The sequence below is a fragment of the Puma concolor genome, chromosome E4 (genome assembly GCF_028749965.1).
Source record: "Puma concolor isolate L17-30 chromosome E4, mPumCon1.1.hap2, whole genome shotgun sequence".
Taxonomy (NCBI): Eukaryota; Metazoa; Chordata; class Mammalia; order Carnivora; family Felidae; genus Puma; species Puma concolor.
Window position 1 is genome coordinate 13,542,774 of NC_141683.1, and position 13,599 is coordinate 13,556,372.

The following is a 13,599-nucleotide window of genomic DNA, read 5'->3' on the forward strand; positions in this document are numbered from 1 at the left end:
CCATTCAGTCCATGTCCTCATCTCTATAATTAAGCTTCTGGCCACTATCTTGGCAACCACTCTACTCTTGCACTATGGTAACATCTTTAGGGACTATTATAAAGGATAAGGTTTCCAGATCGGACTGGCCATCAAGATTAGCAAAGGAACGTCGGCCTTGATGCCTCCCACATCCAAGCCTGTCGAAGCCTTATGGACATAATCAACTCTCAAGTTACCCTTATCATTTAACCTCATTATCATTGTTCATACTAATGAACCAGACTTTGCCTCATCATATCTCTTCTTCATCATGATGATGGTATCTGCATAAAAAAAGATTTCCAGGAACAACCTCTGTTACAAAATGGTCACAGGCACTAATTCCCTTTCTTTTTTAGCCACTCAACTTCAGATTTATCTCCCTCTTCCTTTTTCTTTACTCTGTGCACTTGCCTGTGGCCCCTCACACACATACACTCCCATCCTTAGTTCACTGAGATGTGATCTACAGTAATAGTACAGGTAGGAGCGAAGAAAAACAAGTGGGAAGAAAGAGAATGAATTCTTCTTCTCATCCCCCAGCACGGGAACTGGTTTCTCAAGTAATGTCTCTGGTCTGAGGTTCCTTTCTCCCAACCCAAGCACTTTGGAAATTAAGATCAATCTGCCTTTATTCTTCTTGCACTAAAAGTCTCATCATAAAACAATGTACACTTTTATCTTTCCCTATCATATCTCAGAAAGTGAAGGGAGAATAGGGGAGAAAGTCTCCCAACACACTCTCTCAGAGACCTACCAAGAAGACAATTAAAACCTTCTGAGAGGGTAGTACAAAATACCCATCTGTGACTGGCAATATTTGCCCTGAAGTTTACAAAAGTGAATAAGACTTTTCTTATGCCACTTTCAAGGCACTCCTGGTCTCCTGGGAGAGAGGGGCCTATAATGCTAAAGCGCAGTGAATTCTGATAAGTGCTGTCACTTGAATATATGTGATCCTATGGAAATGCAAGGGTCTGAAGCAAAAAAGTTATTTGTTCAGCCATCAGGGCCATATGTGTGGATATTTTCTGAAAGAGACCACAAAGTGTAATGGGAAAAAAAATGGGACTTGGGGTTGAATCTTAGCTGCCATAATCTGAAAAACTGTGGGAAAGCTATTTAAACTATTCAAAATTCCATTTTTTATATGTGAAATAAGGATAATTATACCCGATTTACATCTTACACAGTTATTATAAAGATTAAATTAGAGAATGTAAACAAATCATCTAAAATCATTTCTGAGACTAAGTTGGGAATTCATAAATACTTGTTCAATTTAAAGAGATCATTTACTTTGGTGATCAAAATGAATTTTCTCATAAAAATACGATATAGTCTGTGGTTGTTTAAAAAGCACAATTACTGGAAAAAATGTATTACCATTAACTATACCTTAAATAAACTTATTGAACGGATTCTGTACATTACAGCTATTTTAAGCATTCTGTATGGCTACTGTGTGTCCCATTTCCGAGCAAACAACTTAGAAACAAGTTTTTGAAAAATAAGATGTCTCAAATGTGCATATACTTAAAAGGTTGCCTTTGTGTGTGATATTATCTGATTCAGCTCTTTTGGATCTTCAGAAGTCTTCCAGCCCACCCTGCAAATTTGGATTTGCCAGCCTTCATACTCAGGTAAGCCAATTTCTTATAATAAATCTCTTTATATATACATATTTTCTTGGTTCTCTTTCTCTAAGAGATGCACTTTGGTCATAGGTGTGAAGACTTAAGATGTCAGCTGTCCCCAAAATGATCTGTAGACTTAGGGAAATCCCAATCAAAGTACCAACAGAGATTTTTTTTCTTTAATAGCTCTTTAGACAATTCATATAAAAACACAAAAACCTATAATAGTCAAAACAGAGTTAAAAAGACCAATTAGAGGTCTGACACTACCAGATCTCAAGACTTATAAGGCTACAGTAATTAAGATAATGTGACATAGGTGTAAAGATAGAGTTGGGGAATTAGATCAATGGCACAGAATATAATCTAGACATAGACCCAAACACATATAGAAAAGAGTTTTTTTTTTTTACAAAGTTGCAAAAGCAGTTCAGTGAAGAATACATGATCTTTTCCAAAAGTGAGGCTAGAATAATCAGCAAAAGCTTCACTCCAATCTACACCACACGGTACACCCAAAAATTTACTCAACATGGATAATAGTTGTAAAGTATAAATCTATACAATTTATTGATGAAAACAGAACAAAATTCTTTGTAACCTAGGATTAGGCACATTTCTTGGATATGACAACTACAGTACAATCCACAAATTTAAAAAAATGACATAAAAAATAACATTGGACTTTGATCAAAATTTAAAACTTCTGCTCTTTGAAAGATATTATTAAGAAAATGAAGAAACAAGCCACAGAGGAAATACTTGCAGAGCATACATTGGTTGAAAGACTTGTACATAGAATATATGAAGACTATTCAAAACTCAATAACAAGAAAATTGAAGGCTTAATTTAAAAAATGGGCAAACAGTTCGAATAGACACTTCCTCAAAGAGGATATACAGACGGCAAATAAACATGCAAGAATGCTCAGCATCCTTAGTGGGTAGCGAACTTCAAATTAAGACCATAATGAATAACCATTACATTCCTATCTAGAAAGGCTAAAATTAAGAAAACTGCCCACACCCCACGTTGGCGACAATGTGAAGAAACGGGATCTCTCACACGTTGCTGATGGGAATGTAAAATGGTACAACCACTTTGGAAAACAGTTTAGTAGTTTCTTGAAACTTTAAACATATACTTACAGTGTGCTCCTACCATTCCACCCCTACGTTTTACTTAAGAGAAATGGAAGCATCTATCCATACAAAGACCTATCCAGAAATGTTTATTTGCAATTGTTAAAAACTGAACACAACCTAACTGTCCATGAAAAGGTGGGCTTATAAATGAATTGTGGTGCATCCAGACAGTGGAATACAACCCAATATTAAAAATGAGCAGCTGCTCATGAACAAAATGATTATCCTGAACGAAAGAACCACGGGGGGCAGTACACACATTTGTAGAATATATAAGTGCTTTAAATATGTGTGGTTTACCATGTCTGTAATACCTCACTAAACCGTCTTTTGTTTTTTTAGTTTCTAAAGGTATGAAGGGTATCTCTTCTTACTATCATAGACTGATTTCCAGGGTATATTGTTAAGTTAAGGAAAAAAAAAGCAAAGTTGGAGAATATATATGTATATATATATATATATATATATATATATATATATTATATGCCACTCTTTAAGAAGGTGAAAAGGAGAAGCATAAAAAACATGAAGGAATATATATATATGTGAATATATACATATATATACATATGCATATCTATATACAATATAGATATATAAATGTCATGGAAGGATAACCTATTAAAAAATTTCATGGTTTGGGGGGAGGGTGATCTGAGAAAAATGAATATTATTCAACACTGATATGTATGCTGATGTAGTTACTAAGTTATATGAGTAAACCTGGAAGCATGTGGATAACAAACAAGTTAGAGAGAGCTGCTTACGTAAAAGTGAGAAAAAAGGCTCCACCAGACTTTAAGATGTCAAGAGATACTGGAGCAATATTTACAAATTTATAAAGAAAAGACAATATGACCCAGATATTTTGCATCAAGTCAAATTTTCTTCAAAAGACGTAGATTCTGAGACATGAGGAGCTCAGTGAATGTTGAGCACACCTTGATAAGCATACTTGAAGGCAAATTCCTGCTCTCAAAGGTTAATCAAGATAATTCAGTATTGGAGAAGCCCTAACAAAAATATTGTTAGTGGGCAATGAATGAATGTGTTTTTTTTTAATATTGGACCTAGATGAATGTGGGAAATATAGTTTCAGGATAAGATGTAAATTTTATAAATTTTAACAACAGAAAAAAAAGAATATAACTAAATTAACAGAACTTTCTCTTTTTCATTCATAAAAGATTGATAAATATTACTTAAGATTACAGTATGTAATGTAGCATAATGGTCATAGCCCTGTAAGGTTTTTCAAGCTATTTTAAAAATCTGAGTGATCTTTTAGAAACTTTTAACTCCTGCTATGTATGGAGAAACACCATTCAAAAGTTTAGCAGTTCCTTTATTTTCATGTTTCTTTTTTTCAATAAGTCTAGTAATAATGAGTTGAGCATTTTCAATAAAAATAACATGCATGTGCTTTTTTATAGAATTGTCTATCTATCTATCTATCATCTATCTTCTATGTATATAATTATGTACCTACCTGTACTCTCTATTTGCACATATACATTTATGTATGAAGACTATGAACCATTTTTTAAAATTAAGATTCTTTTGAAAGGTACAGCTAAATTGATCAATAAACAATCCAGATGTGTCAACTGGTAAAGGAATTGATGAGTATTATGGGTTGAAATGTGTCCCCCAGAATTCACGGGCTGAAGCCCTAACTCCTACTGTGACTATAGATGGAGATGGAAACTTTAAGGAGGTAATTAAGATTAAATGAGGTCAGAAGGGTGGGGCCCTACTCCACTTTGTCCTATAAAGAGGAAGAGACACTAAGAATTGAATGCACAGAGGAAAAGCCATGTATGGACACTGATGGGGACTCCCTGCTAGAAACCGATTCTGCCAGCAACTTGATCTTGGACTTCTAGCCTCCAGGATTGTGAGAAAATAAAGTTCTACTGTTTAAGCCGCCCAGTTTGTGGTATTTTGTTATGGCTGCCCTAACAGACTAATACAGTGAGCAAATTTACCTTTATGCTCCCATTAAAAAGAACAATTCAAATATATATCTCGAAAATATCTTTGATACATTAACAAAAGAGAAAAGCAAATTTTAGGATAATACCCATGTAGTTCAATTTCTGTTTCAAAGAAAAAGACAGAAAAACACAGTAAATTCTGTGTGCATATGTTTTTATGTGTTTGTAAAAAGAGACACACAACAGACTGTTGACATTGGTTTCCTCAGGGATGGGACTATTGGGGGAAAGAGCCACATTTTTTTTAATGTGTGCATTTCTGTATTGCTTACAATGTTACAATAAGCATGCATACTTTTGTAATTAAGTAAAAGTAAGATTAGTGAAAACCTAAATTTTGAAAAGTAACACAAAGTATGTTTAATTAGTGTTTGCATGGTGTATGCTTATTGATTGCAATCTCTTTGTCATGGCCAGCAAGACTTTGTCAAGGCTCCTAGAACCTTTTTAACAGAGCTGTTCTTTCCTCATTTGTGCAAATAACATAACAATGTCTCTTTTCGTGTTCCTGGCAATAATTCTCAAGGTATATAATTACTTCTTTGTTTTCAAACAGTGACTTTTCTCTATACTAGTTCTCTTATGATTTGAGCATGCATACACATATGTGTGTATACACACGTGTGTTTAAGCGGGCAAATAGGTGGTCTGCAAGATTTATTTTTTGTTGTATTTTAACTCAGAGTTGGCTATGAAGCAAGAACAACAAAAAATCAAAACAATCCCTTTTTAAGAGGATTGGCAGGGCCTCTGTTACGTGTTATATTCTACATACTGTCTGATTGTGGGTAGTAATTAATATTAGACAGCTATAAAAATAATTTAAACTGGGAAATCCAAGTGGTCACATAGTTCTGGCAATACTTTTCTTCTCAATCCAACAATTACCAGTCTAGAGAACCAGTAACTCACCTAAAACCATTTTGATGAAACGTTAGGAAAAGATCAGGATTGAATGGTTGCCTGTGGAAGACGAAAGGGAATTTATCAAGGAAAACAGGAGCAGGGGTCACAGGGCCAAGAATTAAAAACAAAGGCAAATCTATGAGCTGTTATTTTAAAACCAAAGAAAAGTAGGTCACAAAAGCCACTTCCATTTTTAAATGCTACCGCTCTGGTAGTGTGAGGGAGACTTTTGCCCACTTGTCCTTTCTGCTAAAGATGCTGTTTTTCCACGGAGGCAAAGAGTAATATTTGAGGAAGAGGTTTTACAGACGGAATTACAGCAAGACACTAAAGCTCAGGTCTGCACGTGGGTAAACACGTGCTTTCTCACCCAGAGAAAAGTTTAGTTTGGCAGCCTTCGCTACAAGGCATGACTCTGATCCTAGAGAAAGCCAAAACTACAGAAAACCAAGTCATCTCCAAAAATAACACCAAAATTAGGCCCTTGAAACTCCTCGTGCTGGTCATGCTGTGAATGATGATACCCTGGTGCTCAGGGCCCACAAAGCTACTGAACCCTCAACATGCTCTTTGTGCATTAAGATTTCACTTGACATCTCAGCCGTTGGAGGAGTCTGAATTCTGGACTTGCATTCTGGAGGTTAGTTGTTCCAGTTAAATACTTCTGGAAGCTTCTAGGAAAACAGAAACCACAACAACGAAAAATAGGAGAGTATTGTTGAAACCCTAATTAGGCAAAGATTTCTATAGGGCAAATGATAAATTGAACTTCATCAAAATCTATAAAATTATCTGCTTATCAGGAAAGGTCTTTAAAACAATGGAGATGTAAGGTCTACAAGGAGAGAAAATGTTTGCAACACATATATCTGAACTGTAACCTACATGCACAGTATGTAAAAAAGTTCTACAAATTCAGTTTTTAATTTTTTTAATGCTTATTTTTGAAAGAGAGAGTGAGAGAGACAGAGCACGAGCAGGGGAGGAATAGAGAGAGAGGGAGACACAGAATCTGAAACAGGCTCCAGGCTCTGAGCTGTCAGCACAGAACCCGATGCGGGGCTCAAACTCACAAACCGTGAGATCGTGACCTGAGCTGAAGCTGGACGCTCAACCGACTGAGCCACCCAGGCGCCCCAACAAATTCAGTTTTTAAGAAGACAACCAATTCTTTAAATATTAAGGGAAAGATTGAGCAGAGTCTTTATAAAAGAAGATATACAAATGCTCAAAAAGCACACGAAAAGATAGTATCCTTTATTATCAAGGAAACGCGAATCAGATACCACTTAGCCCCACTACCAGGGCAAGTAAGGCTGAAAGCACCAAATACTGTGGGGCATGTGAGGTAAGGAGTGTGGCAATTGCTGGTAAGACTGTAAAAATGGTGCAGTGACTCTGGAAAACTTTTTGGCATTTTCACATAAAGTTGAATAATATGCTTGTTTCTATGCCAGAAATTTTATTCATGGGTAAACTATACTATGTGTGTACATAAAGACTTGTATCATCACTATTCATAACAGCCTTGTTTATAATAGCACAAAAGCTGACAACAACACAAAAATTCATCAAAAGAAAAATGAGTAAACAAACCACGGTATATTCCTTCATACTGAGCAATAAAATGAAATAAACTGATAGCACATGAATGAATCTCAAAACATTTTGCTTACTAGCAGACACAAAAGATATCATAATATATGACTCCATTTATTTAATATATGATTAAGAATGGTGTTTGTGCTGATCGATAGCAGAATGGTGATTATCTATGAGATTGGAATTGGCAGGCATGAGACATGAGGATCTTTCTGGAGTAATGAAAATGTTCTATATCTTGATTTGGGTATTGGTTATACATTTGTATATATGTGTCATAACCCTCAAACTTCCTATTTGAAGATCTATGCATTTGTCTCTATTTAAATTTTATCTCAGTTTTAAAAATTAAATGCTTTGCTCTGTCATCCATTTAACCACTTAGAAAAATATCAATATGCAGTTGAGTTGTGGGAAGAGGAAAGATGAAAGCTACTGTAGGTACTATTTTACTTGTAGGACATGATTCCATTTTTCATGGAATTTGGGATTTTTCTAATATCTTCAAGAAATGGAGGCAAAACATTCTATATGCCAGTGAGAAAAAGTATTTCTCACTGGCATATAGAATGTTTTGCCTCACTGGCATATAGAAAAAAAAAAAATATATATATATATATACATATATATATGTGTGTATATATATATATGTGTATATACACACATATATATACATATATATGTGTATATATATATATATACACATATATATGTATATGTATGTATACACACACATATATATAAATGACAGTGATTATATATAAATTTTATATATATGTATGTGTGTGTATATATATATATATAAATGATAGTGATTATAAATTTCACATATATACATATGTTTGTGTGTGTATATATCTTTAATATTAAATATCTTTAATATCTTTAATATTATATCTTTAATACATTTAATATTAAAGATTTTATGCCAGTCTACATTAAGGGCCTAGTGATATCATGAGACTGCAAAAGGCCCTAGGGACACAGGCAGCCCTGTCATACCAGTTTTCTTAGGATCTCGTTTTGCAGCAAGCATTAGAGAATCAGATTCAGGAAAAGCTACTGAGCTCAGAAGACTTTGGCCTGAGTGCCCAGACCACTCACCTGGGCAGTGCAAGAGAAAAGCTGCTTCTCAGGTCCCATGTGAGCCAGCTTTGCTCTTATTACCTTGTAACTACCCAGAGATTGGCATGTGGATCTCCTTCTTTTCCCATGATGCATTTTATTGCAAGTTACATGAACCACTGATTAAAAGTTAACAAAGAATTTACTTAGTCGTGGCTGCAGTAACTTTTCACTCCAACAAGCAACGGACTGGGACTCCATGGGACCTGCTTTCTTCCATCTGTGACGGGGAGCTACGGCGTTGTAGCAAGTAGGAGGGCAGGCAAGCTGCTTTAACAAGCATGTGCTCCATGGCTGGCGCTGGCTCAGGTCTGTGGTGGGGCTAGGACCTGGGGTGGAGTGTGTCCGTTTTCACCCAAAGCAACCACTGGACTTGACCCTGGCATTTGAACCTGGGTAAAATGCTCTACCCCTAGCCCACCCGCCCCCCCACCCCACCAATCATGCTATCGATTTCCACAAATAAAATACTGTTCACGTAAAGGGAATTTGTAGAATGAACATTGGTGCATTTCTCAAGAAAATTTTTCAACGAACCCTCAGTTTTCAGAAGCCTCTTAGCTTCCCTAAATAGAAATCCCAGCGGGCTCTAGGGAGCTAGTATTCAGATCCGCAAACACATTTATGTTGGAATTGAAAACAAAATTGGGAATGATGTGGCTTGTGTGCAGCAAGCAGACTTATGACACCACCACAATTTTTTTGGCAGCTTTGGAAAGTGTTGCCTGGGGAACCTTTAGCAGTATGGCCTGAATGAGCCCAAGAGAACCGCAGCAAAAGATCAGACAGACACGTTAAAGGAAACTCGGAATTGATGTCCCATGATAAGTGAGGTGCTCTTTATTCTGGTCAGATAGAAAGTCTCCCTGCAGAACCAGACTTCAGAAATGTCTAGTCCACATGTGCATTAGCCTGTGCAATGTTTTTTATATGTGAATTAGCCTGCACAGTCTTTTCCGGAGTTAGGGTTCGATTTCCACGGTAAAGGCTATAGTTTTGAAGTACTGACAATAACTTCGGGACCCTGTTTTCAGCTCTGTGAATACCTCGAGTCCCTAGGACACAAGGCTGAAAAACACTGGTCTAACCACAAAACTGTCAGCATTGTGAGGGGAAGGAGAGGCAGCTCGCGGACTCCCTGGGGATGTGAGCTGCTTTGCAGGTCAGAGAAGTCCTGGGCAATCACACACAGTTCCTGTTGTGAAGTGGTGCTTAATCCATGTGTGTTGAACTTTACTGAGCTGAGCCAGAGTTTGAACAAAGGTCTTTGAACTAGAAATTCTTCCCTCTTTGCATTAAACCAGGGATACTAACACTGCTCTATTCACCATGCAAGTTTATTGTAAGGATTGCATAGGAAAGCACTTTGTAAACTACAGAGGGTTTCTGTGTCAATATCAGGGATAATGATGATGATGAAGGGCGACGAACGTGAGGATAATGAGTACAACAGTGATGGTACTGTTGTAAAGATTGTTGTGACTGACCGCGAGTCCCTGATATGCCAGCTACTCAGTGGTATGAGTGAGGGAGAAGATATGGGATGGGTGTGGGGTATGGGGGCTAAGGGGAAGTAGGTAGTGAAATGGAATTGAGAAAGGCAGAATACATCTACCCAGATCTGCACTGACAGGGGAAAGTACTTGCCTGCCGGTACCGACTTCCCTTCATGGATGAAGAGAAAACTATAGCTTCCAAGATTGCCAGTCAAGGCATTTGGATTCATCTCCCAGTTGGTTTTTCCTCCTGACATTGGAAATTTTCCATATTTGCATATTATATTTGAAAGAGACAGTTGCCACTCTTGGGAAAAATATGTACTGCTTTAATCCAGTTGGTGCCAATACGAAAGGTCAAATGATTATGTTCTTTCTCTTTGCACCAATTTTGCATGAATAGGGGTATATGCTAGGCTCTGAGCTCCAGCAATTCACTAAACTAGGGAAAACTAAGGGTTTTGTTTCTCTTTATTCTTTTCTGCAAATGCCTCTACTTCCTAATTCATAGGAATTACATAAACAACTATAAGGCATCAATCTTTTTATGTGTCAGTGTAAGAACTGAAAATAGAAAAACAATTTTTCAGTAAAATATGACATCATATTAAATCATCATTTAAAATTTTTCAAATCATAATAACTCTGAAGTAGATAAGATGTACATATTATTTGCATTTTTCAGGGAGAAAAAATTGAGGTCTTAGTATTTAAGGAACAACTTAAAATCAAAATGGTATCAATTGGGAGAAGCAAGACTAAAGTCCATATATTCTGGCTAACAGCACCGTTAGTTTTTTTTTTTTTTTTTTTCTGAGCCACGTGACTTCTTGTACAACATGAATCTTTCCCACGTGGGGCAAGATGACAGATGACGACAGTAGTTCCAGAATTTATCCCCTTTTAGATTCATGCCTAAAGAGAAAGAATGGCCACCAGAGTTCCAGAAGTCTCAGCAAAATGTTATGGCCTTTTCTGGTGCTAAGAGACCTGACACACATCCCTGAATATTAGATTTTGGTTGCCCAGACCCGAGTCCTACGCAAACTCCAACAGACACTGTTGGTCACTCACACAGCACACATCTGTCACCTTCCTCCTTGTTCAAAGAAATCTGAGTCTGATCTATATCCACCCTGCCTGTGACAATACCTGATGATAATCTCATTCTCATTGCTACGCAGTGGTTAAGATATGAGCATATGGTAAACGTTGGACCAATGATATATGAAGTTAAATCGGCTGAAGGAGTTCTAAAAAGCTTTCAGAATAATATAGTTCCATATTGATATGTAGTCTCAGATTTACTAACCATGTTGAGTGATATGAAAAGGGCTGGAAAATGTGAACTTACTCTAACTCAGAAAAAAAGGAACTGAGTGAAATATCATCTTCCTCCTGAGCTCTTTACATTGTTCTAGGCTTAGATATACAAAGGTGAGCCACGGGCCCTCAGACAAGAGAACTAATTTACAGATAATCAGGGCTGACCAGGAATATCATAAAACATCAGTCAAAAAAGTTATCAGTGTTTCATATAAAGTTGCAATGAAAATAGTTCAGTATTAAGAATAAGACTTTATAGAAAATACATTTTACCATACACTTAAGATAGATACGCAGCATTATTAGAGGTAGAAGGTTATATTGAAAGAACATAAACTGAACATATTAACTAAATATTGCCAAGTTATATTTTGAAAGCAGCATAACTAATTAAGATCATTATAAGTTCCTGGTCATATAGAGTTGATGTTTTATTCTTAGGATATTTATGAAATACATGTGAAAAAGACCTAGCAGTGTGCCTACCGCTGTGAAATTTAAAAGGCAGTCAGTAAATTACTCACTCTAGACTTTTCTTTTTTCCTCAAAGCTAATGGCATCTTTTCAAGGGCAATTTGTTACAGATCCTGGCAAACAAGCTTTACCTATGAGAGATCTCTAAAAGTGTGGAATACTGACAGACACATGGTCCAGGCGCTCAGTCTGTGAGAACTGGCAGGCATCAGATCCACAAAGACAAAACTAATCAGCTTCATGGATAGAAACCTTACCTCAACCATTAGTTCACCTGATAACAGAGATATTACTTACCTGGCACTTGTGTAAAAGGGATTCAGCTGGCAAGAAATGACACAAGGTTTAGGAAGCTAAGATTTTAACATCACACACATACATGTACTCAAGTACCAATATAAAGGACTTCATTTAAAAAAAAAAAAAAGTCCTGCATAAGATTGAAGTATTATTCATAGAAATATCTATGGAGGTACAGAATTTCTCTGATCCTCTACAGTTTGGCATTAATTTGGTTGTTTTTATTCCTTGATTTGCGGACTTCAGTTTCAAATCACTACCCACACTGCCACTTCTCGGAGTAAAACTCTGATAAATAAAGCAAGGGTTGTTTGGAAAATGCCTGCCATGAGACGTGTCAAGCCACTGCCTTTAATTCATTTAGCATTTTAATTGACTTTGCATGCATCAACTCTGCCTTCCAGTAAGTAGACACAGTTCCCAGGGATTGTCAAAAGACGCCTGGCTCGAGAGCAAATCTAATCCAGTTGGTGCCATTGAAGAAACCTTAAATGGCAGCTTTCATCTTACTTGCAAAAACTCCCTTGGTTCAGGTTACATGTTAATCCCAGTTGCTATATCAGCTTTATGGCAGCAGCGATGGGGGTGGATTTGGGAGCTGTTTTTGGCTAAGCTTTAGTTTTCCTCTTCTTTTATGTAAATTATTAGCTCAAGCGGAATCCTATAATGGGAGTGGTATCTAAGTCTGGAGGGCAGGCCAGCTCCTCACCAGTTGTTCCTGAGAAGTAGCTGTCAAACACGTATATATTTAACACTTACCACTCTTGCTCTGATGAACACAGAAGCTGCAGCCTGTGATAGAGAAAGAAGTTTATTTGTGTGTCTCTTTTCAACATTGCTAGGGAAAATTCGATCCCTTGGACACATGTACAGACCTCCATGACCCAAAACGAAATTATGACCGTAGTGGTGACACGTTAGCCCTCCGTTACTTTCCAAAATAAACGATGTAGCTTTGTCACAGTTTTTCGTTTGTTTGTTTTTTGTTTTGTTTTGTTTTTTGGGTTTTGTTTGTTTGTTTGTTTGATCCAAACCACACCTGAGCTTGTTGTCCTTGGATACAATCTGGGATTCTCAGCTTCCTATCCTGTCACACACTCCATATGTGTATTTGTCTGTATGCATGTTTAAGAAAATGATACCAATCATCATGGGTTTCGTTTCTGTTCATTTCCCATATAGGATTTGATCAGTCCACTTCTACCTGCAAATGTGAATGAAGGAGTGGGTGATACATACAGAACATGTATGGTACTCTATAAATCGTACCTCATTTGATATGTGTAATAGCTCAGGAAGGTGGTGGCTACTATTAATTTCATTTTGCAGATGAGTAAACCTGAGGCCCAGATGGCTTGAGTGATTCTGTCAAGGTCACACATTTAAAGAATGACCTGGCTGGGAGTTGGCCCCAGATTGCCTCCTCCCTCAGACCACATTGCTTCCGATTCGGATATTTCATAGATCCATATGAAGAAAAGAGCATGGCTTTTCCTTGTTTGCGTCTCTCACTTTTCTGAGTGAGCCCTGTGTGTCTATGTTCAATCTGCTCCTTACACACATAGGACA

The 13,599-nt window shown here is 36.9% G+C and overlaps 1 long non-coding RNA gene across 4 annotated transcripts in view; it reads left to right on the forward strand.

Moving 5' to 3' along the window:
- LOC147572473 (uncharacterized) overlaps positions 1–13,599 on the forward strand; it is a 391,655-nt gene that overhangs the window by 280,105 nt on the left and 97,951 nt on the right. For 3 of the 4 annotated variants that reach the window (XR_015246200.1, XR_015246202.1, XR_015246201.1), the window contains exon 5: positions 1,597–1,664. This is a non-coding gene — a long non-coding RNA (uncharacterized LOC147572473). The remainder of the gene's footprint in view (positions 1–1,596; positions 1,665–13,599) is intronic. The other variant, XR_015246203.1, reaches the window with a different exon arrangement.